The sequence below is a fragment of the Miniopterus schreibersii genome, assembly GCF_964146895.1.
Source record: "Miniopterus schreibersii genome assembly, chromosome: 11".
NCBI classification, from domain to species: domain Eukaryota; kingdom Metazoa; phylum Chordata; class Mammalia; order Chiroptera; family Miniopteridae; genus Miniopterus; species Miniopterus schreibersii.
Window position 1 is genome coordinate 57,587,127 of NC_138111.1, and position 16,492 is coordinate 57,603,618.

Genomic DNA, 16,492 nt, shown 5'->3' on the forward strand with positions numbered 1-16,492 from the left:
TGTAAAGGATCTAAAACCAGCACAGGTTTGCTATGCATATTTTAAGTTTTTTAAATGACTTAGGAGACAATTGGCAGAATTGGATATTATTTGAAACACTTGACATTCAACATCACTGTTTATGAACCAGAAAACTAGCTCGAGATTTCCTACTAATTTTTCATATTTATTTTTTTATTGGTTAAAAAAGTTTACTTCCTACTGTGTAATCCCCCAGAAAACCTATTTCTAATTGCATCAGAGTCCTAAGGACTTGCACCTGAAAGAAAGTCCAAAGCAAATTTAGCATCTGCTTTTGTGGAACTTCCAGTTGTTGCAGGTTCTGGAAATCCAGTCTATCTAATAAAGTTGTTTTCCCCATAAGGTTTTCTTCCACTCTTTGGAAAAAGAAAAAAGAAGGAGATAAAGAAGGAGGGGAGGAAGGGGGGGAGGAAGGGAGGAAGGGATTAGGAAAATGTTATTTAATGTCTCCTAAGGATTATTCAAAATCTTATTTAAATTGCTCAGTATCTCACCTTTTCACACTCCTTAACTGGCAAATCAGTGACTAACAAACTTGAAGTTTTATTTTGCTGGAATTAATTTTGTCTTTTAGAGGGGATCTGTAGTTAGTTTGAATCATTAGAAAATTAATAGAAAATTAACTATCTAGCCCGGCCGGGCGTGGCTCAGCGGTTGAGCGTCGACCTGGGATCCAGGCGATCAGGGTTCGGTTCCCGGTCAGGGCACATGCCCAGTTGTGGGCTTGATCAATGACTCTCTCATCATTGATGTTTCTGTCTCTCTCTCTCCCTCTCCTTTCCTCTCTCTGAAATCAATAAAGATATATTTTTAAAAAAAAGAAAAAGAAAAAGAAAATTAACTATCTTTCCTGTGTGAATTCCCTTTTTAGAAAGGATATCTCCGGACTCAGAATTTGATCTTTCTACTTCTAAAACATTCATATCACATTATTATTTTTCCCTTCTTTCTTTCACAAACATTAGTGGTACCCCCTAGGGAGGAGTGGGAGGGACCTTGGTCTTCTAATCCTCTCCCAGTGCTTCTCACTGGCCAAACTCATCAGGAAACCAGAGAATACAAGGAGCAGGAGACATGTCAGCCCCTGCAATACAAAGCAGAGCACTGGAAAGGTGAAGATTGGAGCTGAGAGTCAACACCCAAATGATGGGTACACTCTGTAAATGGATAGCTTATGTTTTAAACTTGTATTTTGTATTTTGAAAAAATGGTCAAGCCCAGATGGTGTGGCTCAGTGGCTGAGTGTTAACCCATGAACCAGGAGATCACTGTTCCATTTCCATCATGGCACATGCCCAGGTTGCTGGCTTGATCCTCAGTAGGGGGCGTGCAAGAGACAGACCATCAATGACTCTCATCATTGATGTTTCTCTCTCTCTCTCCCTCTCCCTTCCTCTCTCTGAAATCAATAAAAACATATTTTTTAAAAAATAAAGAAAATATGGTAAAGACACAACCAACATTCATATATACTTTCTCCATAATGCAGTGTCAATTTTTTTTTCCCTTCTAGCATTTATTTATATTTATTTTGGTCACATTAGCTGTAGTTTCAATCTACAGTCTACGTAACTGTAGAGAGTACATTGCACATTGGATTCCCTATTTGATAGCTGCATTCCTGAATGTGAGCAAAAGTTGGAGCTTATCTATGGACTAAAATACTTTAAACTGTGATAGTGGATTATTATGGGCATTTTAGTTTTTTCATTTTTCTTTTGTTTCCTCATGTTTTCTTTGCCAAGTCTCAGATTTCCACTTTCTACTTTCTTAAATGTTTATTTCTGATATTTTTAAGTCAGTTTTCACCATAAGTATCAGCAGATATCACAGCAAATGGTCAGTTGCTTCAATTGGTTATCTTACTACTTAAAATTATTCCAACTTCTTTCCTTCATGAGACACTAAGCTTCCCACACATCTATCCATGCTCCTTTGCTTGAAAAATTAATTTGGTTATGGTTCTAAGTCATTTACTTCTAGCACTGAACTTTAAAAATCACTGCAATAAGTGTACCTCAAGAGATATTTTCAAAACTCTTAAATATTTTCTACAAAAATGTAGATTGCTGGTGTAAACAAATATTACTTACTATCCTTGCTCCTTAGTGACACCCAACTAGCTTCCCAAAATATTTTGGACACAGTTTAACAATATCAAATTCCAGTTTTGATGTATATATGTCCATATTAATACCTTATTTAAAATTGAAATATAAATTTTATGTAGGCACACAAAATTTTCTTTTATCTTTTCCATTCTACAAGTATAATAATTACTATATCTAAAGGCTCTAATTCCATTTTTTGTTGTTGTTGTTAATGTTCACCTGAGAATATTTTTTCCATTGCTTTTGCAGAGTGGGAGGAGAGGAAGGGAGGGGGAGAAAGAGAGAAACATGGAAGTGAGAGAGCCACATCAACTAGTTGCCTCCTTCATGCACCCCAACCAGGGGTCTGGCAGTGAACCTGCAACCTAGGTACGTGCCCTTTACCTGGAATCAAACCCTTGACCCTTTGGTCTGAGGGCCGATACTCTAACCTCTGGGCCACACTGCCAAAGGTTCTAATTCCATTTTTTAAAAAACATGATATTTATCATGACTTGGAGAAGTAAGCAATATTGCAGATGAGGTTGGCATGATACAAAGTTAAATGGAATGATCTCTTTTGCCTAGAAAGTCATGACTCTACCCCAGACTTTTTTCCTTCCCTTTTTCATTGTCTGAAGACCTCACTTTTTTCATAGATACCAAGACATATTCCCAAAACAATTTGGAACTACAGTCTGCTGGGTTATTTGAAGAAAAATAAAAACTAAGATATATAGTTATTACTATATGCTAATTTTATAAATTACCACTTAATCCTCCTAACAATCCTAAAGTAGGTACAATTATCATAATCTGTTTAAAACCAGAAACCTGAGAGAAATGGAGTTTAAATAATTGTCCCAAGGTCACTAATTAGTAGAGTAATTAGTAGAGTTAGAATTGGAACCATAAAAGTCTGGCTCCAAATTTGCACTCTCAATCTACTGCCCTTAACAGCCAGCATTCATGATGTCAACTTATATAAACCGAATTGGGGACAAGGGTGTGGAGAGAATGTTGGCCATCATGACATCATGGCAGATCTGTGCAGCTATGGGATGGCTTTATGGTCAGTGAGTCACCATCAGCACCAGAGAAGCACTTGCCTTCTCTTGGTTTCTTAGAAACGTGTTTGAGCGTACGTGTAAACAAGTACCTGCATAAGAATGAAGCTTTCCTCAAATCAGTGCAGAAAAAGCGGGGAATCGGAGACAGCCCTTGCCAAGGAGGGTGAGTGGTTCTACTATCCCCAAGCAAGTCATGCACTGGAACGCCCACTGGCCCAGTTGACTATTCTATTTCCTCTCTCCCACTGGACCTGTTCATTTTTATCTCAATACTCTTCTCCAACCTGGGATGATTTATTTTTACTCCTAGCTCATGGTACCAGATAGAGATGTATAAATATAACCCTCAAAAACACATCATCACAGCATCTACTCACTATGCCGTTCTTTCAAACATTCAAGTCACTTTTCAGAACATTAATTTAAAATACCTATGAAGTTATTGTGAAAGACGGGTTCATTCCCTTCCATCAAAGCCTGAAGTGGATTGTACTGTGCTGCCTCTAAAAGCTTGCAACCGCCCTAAATTACTCTGGATGGATGAAGTTTTGAAATACCTAGAGATACAAAATACATTGTCTGCCGTTATATTTAGCACTCTTTGTTTTCTGTCATTATAATTTAGCTCTTGCAGAAATGATTAATTGAGGCTTAACTTGCTGTTTACGGCCCTCCCAGCTTTCTCTGGGTAACATGTCTAACACCTGTCAGGAAGGAGAGTGGCTCAGTTTTATAGTATTTGGATGATTTGAAACTGGCACAATTCATTCTTTGTGAGCATTGAGCTTTCTTCGCTGATTCCCCCAAATTACTATCCCTCTAAAAGGTAATGCAACCTGCAAACGTTAAAAGGCGGTGATGTTACTCTGTATACACACTGGAGTCCTGATACGCCCTAGTGCAATCTGACATTTTCAATGCTTTTCCTTCCAAAACACTCAATGGTCTAAGGGATTAAGATAAGAGCATGACCCGAAAGCCAAAGATAGCCAGAGCTGTCAAGCACATGTCAAGACGTTTCAGATCAGAACAACGATTCATCAAAAATAAGTTCATTTCCTTCCTCCCCTCACATAAGGACTGCCTGTGAATGTCAATCTCCTTGCAAAGCGGGGGAGACTTTGCCATGCAGTGTTTTCACAGGCTTGAGGGGTTCTGCCAGCTGCATTTTAAAATTTGAATGAAGCCTCCCTCTCACACTTGTACATGCATATACATTTCCCCCCTTGGTGTTTGGCTGCAGTCGTCTGAATGCTTGACCATGTGGCTGGCGTGTTCTACAGGGTTAGGGTGAGCGGCCTGACTCCCAGCTGCCCTTAGTCCGGGCGAATGTAAGGAGCTGTCCGGCCAGCAAGGGGCTGCTCCGCTGCAGACATCCAGCCAAGGCTGAGAAAAAGACGAATACACACATCAGCTCTCGTATCAAAAACAGCTCTTACTACACAAAGGAGACTGAGCAGGATATATAAACATGAAGCAGCACTGCTGTGCCATCTTTTCTGTGGGGAGCGAGATGCCTAATTACGACAGTAGGCACCGATCGGGCTGAAAGGAGGTAGTTAGGCAGGGAAATGCATTTGGCTGCCGTGTGAGCCCTTGCCTTTACTCTAAGCGTTCAAAGACAAAGTCCTAAAGCTCTCTTTCCACTGATTCCCACATGTGGGGTTTTTCCCCCACCTTCCTTTTTGAACCACAAGACCACACGCGGCTGCTCACAGCCAAAGGCTCCTGCTGCTCCTGAGAAAGCGAGCGCCACTGCCCCGGGTCACCAATGTCTTTATAATTAGGCAGATGTCCACAATGATTTAGGGACGCTGCTTCTCTAATGACTGACTTTCCAGGATGCTTGGAGGCTTCTAATCTCCCCCCACCCCATCTCTTACAATTTCCTCTCCATGGGCACAACCACAGGTTCCCTCCTAATAAAAAACGGCTTGGCAGTGCCAGCAGTTACTGCAGCAGGTGACATGAAGAGCAAAGGGACGGGCTGGTTTGGCAAGGGGCCAAACTGTTGACCATTTGTTGTAAATGTAAGGAAATGTGATCCAGCAGCTAGGAAGTTGAATCTGGAGCTTTTAAAAGCAAAAATAGCAGTGCTGGCTCCTTTCCAGTTTAGACAGGTCCGGGTTCCTCTGCCCGGTAGAGCAGATACCTGCAGATATGGATGTAAAGGCACACTCACAAACACATGCATAGACACACACATCCCTGTCATCGCCACCGCCAGACAACCCATGTGCCTTGTTTCTGTATAAGGAAAGCAAAGTTATAAAACCGGCACCAGTAAATTACTCATTCCCAATACTTCTGAGTCCAATTTAGGAATAAAGTTCAAATACTGTAACCCAATCTTCCATATTTAAATATTTTTCCACCTTGCCTTATAGCAGAATTTCCCCAACATGTATTTTTCATGATTATGAAATTATTTAAAGATGATAAACAGTTTGGGTTTCACTTGAAGTTTTGACTGGCTTACAGAATTGGCAAACTCCTCTCCATTTGTAAAAGGTATTTTTCAAGGAAAAATGCTAGCATTAGGATGGCTTTAAAGGTGAAGTATGTGTTTGATGCCAGAGGGCTGCTTTTAGGTGAGTGGAGTGTCCTTTAACTGCATTTGCCATTGTCTCTGATGAACCAAATTCTCAATTGCCATTTCCATTGGTTTTTTAATGTTATGATCCAGTCCGTTAGGTATTTCCTCAGTGTTCACTATTTACAACTGCCAACCATTTGCTTTTTAACCCTGACCCTGCCATAAGCCATCATTAAGCAGCGCTCTTCTCAGATACCAATGCACTTAAATCTTCCAAGCTGTTTCAATCCTTTGCCCCTCTGCTAAAAATGTCAGCAATGATGATAGTGGCTTGCCTGCTGTGGTCACTGCCACCACAACATATTTCAATTGGCCATTGACAATATACATATATCATTGATATTCTGAAACCTTGGGTAATGTTAAGCTGAGGCATTCAGATATTAAATTTCTAATCTACACAGTTGTAACATGTGTGTTGTTGTTGTTTTTCATGTTGCTGCATATATTTTATTTATTTTTTTATTTATTTATCTTTATTGTTGAGAGTATTACAGGTGTCCCATTTTCCCCCCAACTGATCCCCTCCACTTCGCTCCCACCCTCTTCCCAGGCCTTCACCCCGTCATTGTCTGTGTCCATGGGTTATGCATATATGCATATAGCTTCTTTGGTTAATTTCTTCCCACCCTCCACCTCCCTTCCCTCTTTCCTTGAAATATGATCTTCTGTTGCATGCATCAATGTTGCTGGATCTATTTAGTTTGTCAGATTCTTTTGTTCATTAGCTTTTTCTTAAAGAAGACCCTTCAACTTTTCCTGTAGTGCTGGTCTGGTGGTCATGAACTCCTTTAGCTTTTTCTTATCTGTGAAGCTCTTTATTTGACCTTCAGTTCTAAATGATAGCTTTGCTGGGTAGAGTAATCTTGGTTATAGTTCCAATGTTTTTCATCACTTTGAATATTTCTTGCCACTCCCTTCTGGCCTGCAAGGTTTCTGTTGAGAAATCAGCTGACAGTCGTATGGGGGCTCCCTTGTAGGTAACTAACTGCTTTTCTCTTGCTGCTTTTAAGATTCTCTCTTTGTCTTTAACCTTTGGCATTTTAATGATGATGTGTCTTGCTGTGGGCCTCTTTGGGTTCCTCTTGTTTGGGACCCCGCTATGCTTCCTGGACTTGTAAGTTGATTTCCTTCCCCAGGTAGGGGAAGTTTTCTGTAATTATTTTTTCAGATAGGTTTTCAATTCCTTGGTCTCTTTCCTCCCCTTCTGGCACCCCAATAATATGAATGTTGGGCCTCTTGAAGTTGTCCCAGAGGCTCCTTATACTATTTTCATCTTTCTGGATTCTGTTTTCTTTTTGCTCTTCTGGTTGGGTGTTTTTTGTTTCCTCATGTTCCAAATTGCTGATTTGATTCTCAGCGTCCTCTACTCTACTGTTGATTCCATGTAAATTATTCTTCATTTCAATTCATGTAGCCTTCATTTCAAATTGGTACTTTATTATGTTATCAATTTTCTCAGTGATTTCACTAATAGTCCACTTAAACATCCTTATAACCAAAATTCTGAACTCTCTATCTGTTAGCTTGCTTGGATCTATTTCATTTAGTTCCTCTTCTAGAGATTTCTTCTGTTCTTTTCTTTGTGACATGTTTCTTTGCCTCCACAATTTGGCTGCTGCCCGGTGTTTGTTTCTTCTGGAATTGGTAGAGTGGCTTTGTGTAGTAGGTGTCCTGTAGGGTCCAGTGGCTCAGCCTCCCCAGTCACCTGAGCTGGGCCTTCTATGTGTTCCCCTCTGTGGGCTGTGTGCACTGTCCTGTTGTAGTTGAGCCTTGGTTGCTGTTGGCATCACTGGGAGGAACTGACCCCCAGGCCAATCAGCTGTGAGGACCAGATGCAGCTACAGCCAAAGAGCTGCTGTGCTGGAGACACCCCTATGGAGCAGGGTTTACTTCAGTGGAGCTTTGGTGTTCACCAAGTGTGCCCCTTGAGTGACACCCGTGGATGTGGTAGGGTTGTAATCCAGCATGGTCGAGTCTGACCACTGGGTGCACTGTCTCTGGGGCCTCCCGGGAGGTGCAAAGTCAGCCTGTGCCAGTGCCTTGTCCAGGGCCACCCAGCATGAGCTACACAGAAAACCGTAGTTGGCTGCTACTTGTGCTGGGCTTGGAGGTGCCCAGGAGAGACCAAGCTGTGAGCCAGTGCAGCTGCTGCTAGTGCCAGGCCTGGGGCCGCTTATCAAGGTGTATGGGGCCCGCTGCTGCTTGTTTGAGAGATTTTAGGAAAGTCCTAAGCATGAGGCTCCAGAGGCCACTTGTACAGAAAAGCCCCTGGAAATGGCCTGGATGAGCTGCAGGTGGGGAGGGGCGGGGCCTCCGGGAATCACGGGGCGGGGCCAAAGGTGAGAGTCAGGTGCTGGCGATTCAAACATGGCGCCTGCCTGCCGGCTGTGTGTGGGGAGGACTCGCCACAGGAGCCATGGCCTCCGCCAGCCCTTCTGCCTGGGAGGAAGCCGCCCCTCCAGCTGTCGCCCAGATTCCAGGCAGGTCAGTTCCTCCCCGAGTGTCCCGGGTCCTTTCAGGCCGCTGCCCGGGCGCTGGGCTCAGAGGGAGCGTCCGAGTGAGTCCAGGCTCAGGCCCCTTAGAGGAGCTGCTGGGGCTCCCGCAGCCTCTGCGACCCTCAGCCACAGTCCCCCTGGTTTCACAGCCCAAAATTATGGGGACATCTCTTCCCGGCCCCGGAGCCCTGGGCTGTGGGCCCGATGTGGGGCTGGGACCCCTCACTCCTCCAGAAAACCCCCACCACCGAGATTCCCTCCCAGGTTTCAACCGCGGCACCGGGTGTGAGCCCACGGCCATGTCTCCCATTCAGCCCCGATCTGCCCGTGTCTCGGCCCCTCCTCCCAGTCTCGGTGCCTCTTCAGTTCCCTGGTTGTGGGGCTTCTGTGCAGCCAGATCCCAGGAGGCTCTGAGTGATGGTGGTTCTGTATTTTAGTTGTGATTTTGATGTGGTTGTGGGAGGTAGGGGGTGCAGCTGTGACCTACGCCGCCAGCTTGTTTTCCCATGTGTGTTGTTTTAAGGCATGGCTGATATGAAAAAACAAAATAGAAATGTTCAAGGGACACAGTAGGTGTTATCGGAGAAATGTATGGATGGTCTTTCTCTGTTGCTAGTGGGAGCAGGGTTATTGGGGTGCCACTGGAATAAGCATTTCTGGAGGCCCTGCGGAGGATGAGATGTGGTAGGAAATTTTATTTGCGTGGATTTACATTCCTTGGTTTCAAAGTCCCATTTCCCTTAATCCAGTCCTGTAAGATACACAGCTGGGGATTCAGCAGAGCTAGAAGCAAAGCCAGTGTCCCAAGTTTCCTTTTCACGGTGGAGCTGGGTCTGGTTTAGCATTAGGCTAATTGTTTATGGGGTCCACGTGGCCGTGGGCCATGTGGGCAAATGCAGAGGAGCCAAGAGAGCACACCCCCTGCAACAAGACTCCCAAGAGGGCAAGTGAGAAAGAGAGCTAACTGCTTTGTTTAGGAGATTATGTGTCTCAAATCTTCCCCAGTTTACAGTGGCCACCTACTCTGGCCAATGACCTGTCCCCAGGTGTGACTGACAGACAAGCACCTTCCCTACTTCACCCAGACTTTACTGGGCATGGGTCTTTTTGGCCTTCCCTTCACTCCTTTACAGTTGTTTATAACCAGGTTAAATTGGTGATACAATGGTATCACTAATAAATATTTAGGAAATATTGAATACGTAAACCATATAGTAACCTCTTTCATATGGAGAACTGCTTTTTGTCCCGTAAAGTCATCATACTTAAGGTCTCAAGATGTAAAAATAAGAAAACTCTCAAAATTTTTTCTGTCTTTTTTTAAAAGCTATAATTTTAAAAAATTAAAAACAGTCATAATCTCACCACACTAAAACTGTCACTATAATAAGATTTTATTTCATACATTTCTCCATTTAGTGCATATATAGTGAGCATAATTGCAATTATATAGCATTTGCAATTATTGGTTCACTTTTTTCCTTTTAAATTTTATAATAACTCTTTCCTATGTGTCTGTAAAATCTTTGTACATCTGATTTTAATGACTGTATAAATAGATCATTGAGTTAATGTGGAGTAATTGATGAATTTATCCTTTTGTTGAAATTTAGTTTGTTTTACAGCTATCACTATTAAAGATAATTTTTAATGAACATCTTTGAGAGTATAACCTTGTTCCTTAATTTTTATTTTGACTTATTTTCTGAAGGTGAGGTCTTAGAAGATTATAAAAGCAATTTTATGAATATTTCTGAAACCAGACAACTGTGGGTCCAGGCTGCCTGTCACCACTTGAGCCAATTAAGCAGAGACAGGGTTGAATAGTATATGAGCATTTATTCCAATAATGTTGGCAATATGAGAGTAGTAAGGGTCATCTATGAAAATCTGCTCTGCTGCCCCCCCATAAACCACCTGTTTATATTGGGTAGAAAGACAAAGATCACATGGGAAAGTAGGAATTACAGGCATGGGGAAGAAGGCAAGGTGGGCTGGGGTTCGCAAAGGGTGGGAGCCTCCAGATTCTATTGTTTTGGGAACAAGGCTGTTATTCTTTCCATGATGATGGGTAGTTTTGGAAAAGGAGAATGGACCACATTCCCAGGGTAATTCCCATGTCCAGGGTGTACAACTTCCAGACAGGTTAGAAAGTGCTTTTTCTAATCAGAACAGAATAATCACAGTTAACATTATTAAGATTTCTTATGACTATAGGTAACAGTCACAGTCAACAGAACATGATCAACATCTCTACCCCTAACATTCTCGAACTTTCACAGTTATAGCTAGTGAGTAGGTCTATTTTTCTCAAATTATTGTGTTATTACTTGTTACTCTTTTAAAAATATATATTTTTATTGATTTCAGAGAGTGGAAGGGAGAGTAAGAGTGAGAAATATCAATGATGAGAGAGAGTCATTGATCAGCTGCCTCCTACACACCCGCCCCCTGCTGGGGATTCCTACAACCAGGGCATTTGCCTTCACCAGTAATCACACCAAAATCTCCTGGATCATAGGTCCATGCTCAACCACTGAGCTACACCAGCCAGACATCACTGGTTACTATTAACATGAGGCCAATAGAATTTGTTAGCACTATGATGCTCTACATAGTTTTTAATATAAATCAGCCAGGCACCATTTAGCTAATACAAAAAAGAGTACTTATCTAAAAATGATTAAAATTCTACATATTTATTCAAATAAATTTTGATTCTCTAGCAAGAAAAAAGAAAGATAAATAAAGCCAGGGTACTGACTTCAAGTAACTCACGGTCTATTGGGAGAGATGATTTGTAGAGCAGTGATGATAGTGGGTGAGTCAGTAGAAAGCAGACTCTAGAACGTTTATTAAGAAAATGTCTCTGAGAGAGACTTTCCAAATTTTTCAGCAATTGCAGAGCTAAGGTGGGAAGCAGGTACATAATATTTCTCTTTGATCTTTCAAAAATAATAAGCTTCCTCTTCAATGTGTAAAACTTTACCAAGCCTGCTGTTTCCCTAATTTATTCTCCTGACTCTCTTCTTCCATGAAAAACTAAACAGCTACCATTGGAGGTTTGTGCTCCATTTTTTTCTCTACTCATTCCCTTCTTTTACTAACTTCGGTTGTCCACCATCAATCCTCACATTCCATTGTCCTGTCAGAGTGTCTCAAGTAACCGGGATATGCGTCCTCCTGCCAACACAATATGCAAAGCATAGCTTTTTATTTTATTTTATTATTTATTTATTTACTCATTTTTATTGAATTTATTAGGGTAACATTGGTTAAATAACATTGTATAGGTTTCAAGTGTACAATTCTATAGTCCATCATCTGTATATTGTATTTTTCTTTCTCTGACTGGCTTATTTTATTTATCCTAATACTCTCCAGGTCTATCCATGTGGTCGCAAAATGAAAGATTTTCTTCTTTTTTACAGCTGAGTAGTATTCTAGTGTATATATGTACCATCACTTTTTTGTATACTTACCTACTGGTGAGCACTTGGGCTGCTTCCAAATCTTGGCTGTTATAAATAACACTGCCATGAATATAGGGGTGCATATATTCTTTCAAATTAGTGTTTCAGGTTTCCCAGATGTAAAATCACCAAGTCGTAAGGCTTCTCCATTTTTAATTTTTTTGAGGAAACTCCACACTGTTTTCCACAGTGGCTGCACCAGTCTGCATTCCCACCAACAGTGCACCAGGGTCCCCCTTCCTCCACACCCTCACCAACACTTGTTTGTTGACTTGTTGATGGCAGCCATTCTGGCAGGTGCGAGGTGATATTTCATTGTGGTTTTATTCTGCCTCTCTGACGATTAGTGACATTGAGCATCTTTTCATGTCCATTGACCATCTCTATGTCCTCTTTGGTGAAGTGTCTATTCCATTCCGGTCCTTTGCCCATTTTTCAACCGGCTTGTTTTTGTGGGTTTTTTTGGTGTTGAATTATGACTTCTTCATAAATTTTGCATGGTAACCCTTTATCAGAAGCATCATTGGTGAATGTGTTCTGCCATTCAGTGGGTTGTCTTTTCATTTTGTTGGTGGTTTCCTTTGCTGTAAAAAACTTTTTAGTTTGATGTAGCCCCATTTGTGTATTTTTTCTGTTGTTTCCCTTGCCCAGGGAGACATATCAGAAAAAATATTGCTACAAGAAATGTTCAAGATTTTACTGCTTATGTTTTCTTCTAGGACTTTTATGGTATCAGGTCTTACATTTAACTCTTTAATCCATTTTGAGCTTATTCTTCAATATGATATAAGAAAGTGGCTTAGTTTCATATTTTTTTGCATGTATCTGTCCAATTTTCCCAGCATCACTTATTGAATAGTCTGTATTTACTCCATTTTATGTACTTGCCTCTCCTGTCAAATATTACTTGATCATAAAGGCTTGGGTTCATTATTGGGCTCTCAAGTTTTTCCATTGATCTGTATGTCTGTCTTTATGCCAGTGCCATGCCGTTTTGATTATGATAGCCTTGTAGTATAGTTTGATATCAGGTAGCATAATTGCTCCAACTTTGTTCTTTTTTCTCAAGATTGCTGTGGCTATTTGGGGTCTTTTGTGGTTCCATATAAATTTTTGGATTATTTGCTCTAGTTCTGTGAAATATGGCATTGGAATTTTGATAGGAATTGCATCCTGGGATGCAAGGATTGCACAGTATCTGAAAATCAGTTAACATGTACACCACATAAACAGACTGAAGGATAAAAACCACACGATCACATCAATAGATGCAGAAAAATTTGACAAAATCCAGCACCCATTCATGATAAAAACTCTCAGCAAAGGGGAATAGAGGGAACATATCTCAACATAATAAAGGCCACACATGACAGACCCACAGCTAACTTCATACTCAATGGAGAAAAACTAAAACTATTTTCCTTAAGATCAGAAACAAGACAGGGATGTCCTCTTTAACCGCTCATTCATCATAGTGCTGGAAGTCCTGCCACAGGCATGGACAGCAGTCAGACAGGAAGAAGAAATGAAAGGCATTTGAATTAGAAAGAAAGAAGTAAAATTGTCATTAGTTGTAGATGACACGATAGTGTATATAGAGAACCTTAAAAATTTTACCAACAAGCTGCTAGAACTGATAAATCGACTCAGTAAAGTAGCAGAATACAAAATAAATATTCAGAAATTGGTCACATTTTTATACACCAATAACGAACTATCAGAAAGGGAAACTAAGAAACCAATCCCATTTTTAAAAATTACCTAGGAATAAATTTAACCAAGGAGCATTCTCTCAGTCTGTTGAGATCTTGCTTCCAGGTGTATCTCTGTTTAGCTCAAATAAATTTTTATAGAAATGCTAAAAAAAAATTTAACCAAGGATGCAAAAGACCTGTACTTAGAAAATTATAAGTCCGTACTACCCAAAGCAACCCATAGATTCAAAATTGCTTTTAGCATCTTAAATTCAGAAACAGTGAAAGAAGACAATTGGTCTTGATAGCAATTTCCTGTCAGAAGGAAGTTATCATGTATTAAAATGACTAAAATTCTGTGAATCATTCATTCAGCATATATTTGCATCATACCTAATATCACCAATAATATACAGAAAGACAATGGAAAAAGTCCTAGTACTCAAGTAGTTCACTGTTTGCAAGAAATGTAAACAAGTGCACTGTAGTGCTAGCATAATGTAGGAAGAAATCTATTCTAACGTAGGCTCAGGGAAGGTCCAAAGAAGGGTTAATATTTGAACTGATTTTGAAGACTGCATATAAGTTCCCTATATAAATACATCAGGGCAGAGAATCTAGCCAGAGGGATAGCATATAAAAAGTCATGGATACATGACACAGGATGATCAATTTCAGTTGAAGTAATAAAAACATATTCTCTTTGATAGCATGATTACAATTGTATTCTGTATCTATAGTTGGTAGTATTATCTTCTTATGCAGACTTTTCTTCCAAACTGTTGACACTGCCTTCTGGCACCTTAATTCTCAGAGTCAAACTCACATTCTGAAGATAACCATCTTAGCCTTAACTGAATCTTTTGATACTTTTGATAAGAAGCAGGCCACCTTAATATTATGCCCATTTATTCCCATTTTCCTTCCCTCAGTTCATACTGCCATCATGGAGAAATTTGTGCACACCTATCTTAAATGGCCTGCTTCTTGCTCCAAGTTTTGCACACATAAGAACATAGTTACTTAGCTCCCATGTGTGGAAAACTGTGGACATTTGTCCACATATACAGGACATCCATTGACAACCTTCTTGCTTTTAAAGATTAGTTTATTTTTATATCACTCTTGTCTTTTGACTTTAACCTGACAAGCGGAGGTATAGTTTTTGTTTTCTTTTGTTTTTAGAGACTCCAGGTACCAACAGATAGAAGAATTTGTAGGGTATATTTATCATCAAGTATTTGAGTTTTCTGTGACATTCTTATTATGAAATGTTTCTGTTTAACAAAAATTACAAATTCAAAATAATAAACACCAACAGAAGGTTTACTGATTTCATTTCTTTAAAGTGTTAATCCACATTTCTTGTTATTTATCACAATTTCTGCGGCAAAGAGAGAAAAGGCCAAGAACAGGGGGACTTTGTCAGGGCCGTTGTACAATTTATAAATGTATCAGTATAATTAACAAACAAATAAAAACACTAGTAATGATATTATATATTGACATACCAATAGTGTCATACAACCTAAGCACTATGTTTTAATTCAATGTAAGCATTTTCCGAAATAATTTATCAGCTCATTCAATATCAGTGTTCTGTTCAAATCCCATTGGGTAAATATAAAAAAAGGAGCAAATATAAATAAACTGAAAACAAGTTACATTTTAAGAGGAGAGGTAAAAACATGAAGTTTCTTCATTCTGCCGCCTTATGTTAATGAGACAATATGGCTGTTTGGAGAGGAAAGATAAATGCTTGAAAACTGATTAGGGTAGAGCAGAAGTCAGAGTGTTATAAAAAATAGGAAACATATTCAACCAAATGAAATACGATTAGAGCAAATAGGAAGCATAAAAGTAAACATAAATAGACAATTCAATGAAAAAGGAAGTAATAAAACACTTTTCTACCGTTTCCTTTATTTTAATGGAATTGAATTTCCCTGATAACTAAAATGCTAAGGCGCAAAGTGTTTGTACATAGAAACAAAACATTTAGAAATACTGTGGGGAAAAAAATCAGTAGGTGGTCACCAACTCTTTCATGGTGATTTTTCATTATTTTCTTCTGTGCCTGAGGGTTGAAAGTAAAAAGTTAATTAAAACGGACCAATTCCATCTAGAGTTCTGCTGTTTTCATAAAAGATGCTTGGGAAAAAACTCTTTGTTGCTAAGGGCAACATTTGGGATAAAGCAGCACATCTGGGCCTATGTGATAGTGACCAGTCCATTGTTTTATGTCCCCAAAGTGTGTTAGTAATTGTGTCCTGGCCCTCTGTTGATTCAGGATCCTCAACAGGCAAGAAATTCCTTCTTTTTTTCCTAAATCTTCTGCACAATTGAAACAAAATGAAATTGTAAGTTATCTGAAATAGGCACAACTTCGGCATAGGGTCCATTGCATCATGACCAGGGTGCTCAGTGGTCCTGAGGAGGTGAGAGACCTCAAGCTAGAGCAGGTAATGAGTAGATGAAGGCTGATACATGCATAGGACTTTTTTTTAAATCTCAATTTAATGAAACTACTCCTTTCCCCTTCTGTGTTGGATTGGTTTTCATGCAAGGGGAATTTGACATTCCAGCTGTCACATCTTGGCCAGTAGTCACATTAGATAAATAAAGGTTCTATAGATTTTATTTATAAGATAAATCAAGAAGTACCCGATGGTGCCATAGTGTAAACTGCTGTGACAATAATTCCAATCCACAGAGCCACAAACTGTAGCTGATCTAGGGGCACAAATAAATGCCAGATCAAAACTGGCATTTTTCTTTTTTTCTGTCTCTGAAAAGCAGATGATTGAATGCAAATGCTTGCCTTGCATGAAGTATATGTGGGGAAGTGCTGGCAGAAGGCAGGAGGAGCACAGTGGTGGGAAAAGAGATGCGGTACAAACCCAGAACTGAAGGAACCCTTCCCCTTAACCTTCCCTCATTCCCATTCCCATTGTTCTGACCCCGCCTCCTGCACACTGGTCATTTTGATATTTATTAATGTTGTTCATGAATATTTGATGGTCATTTGCTTGGGAAACATGGGTGACTGA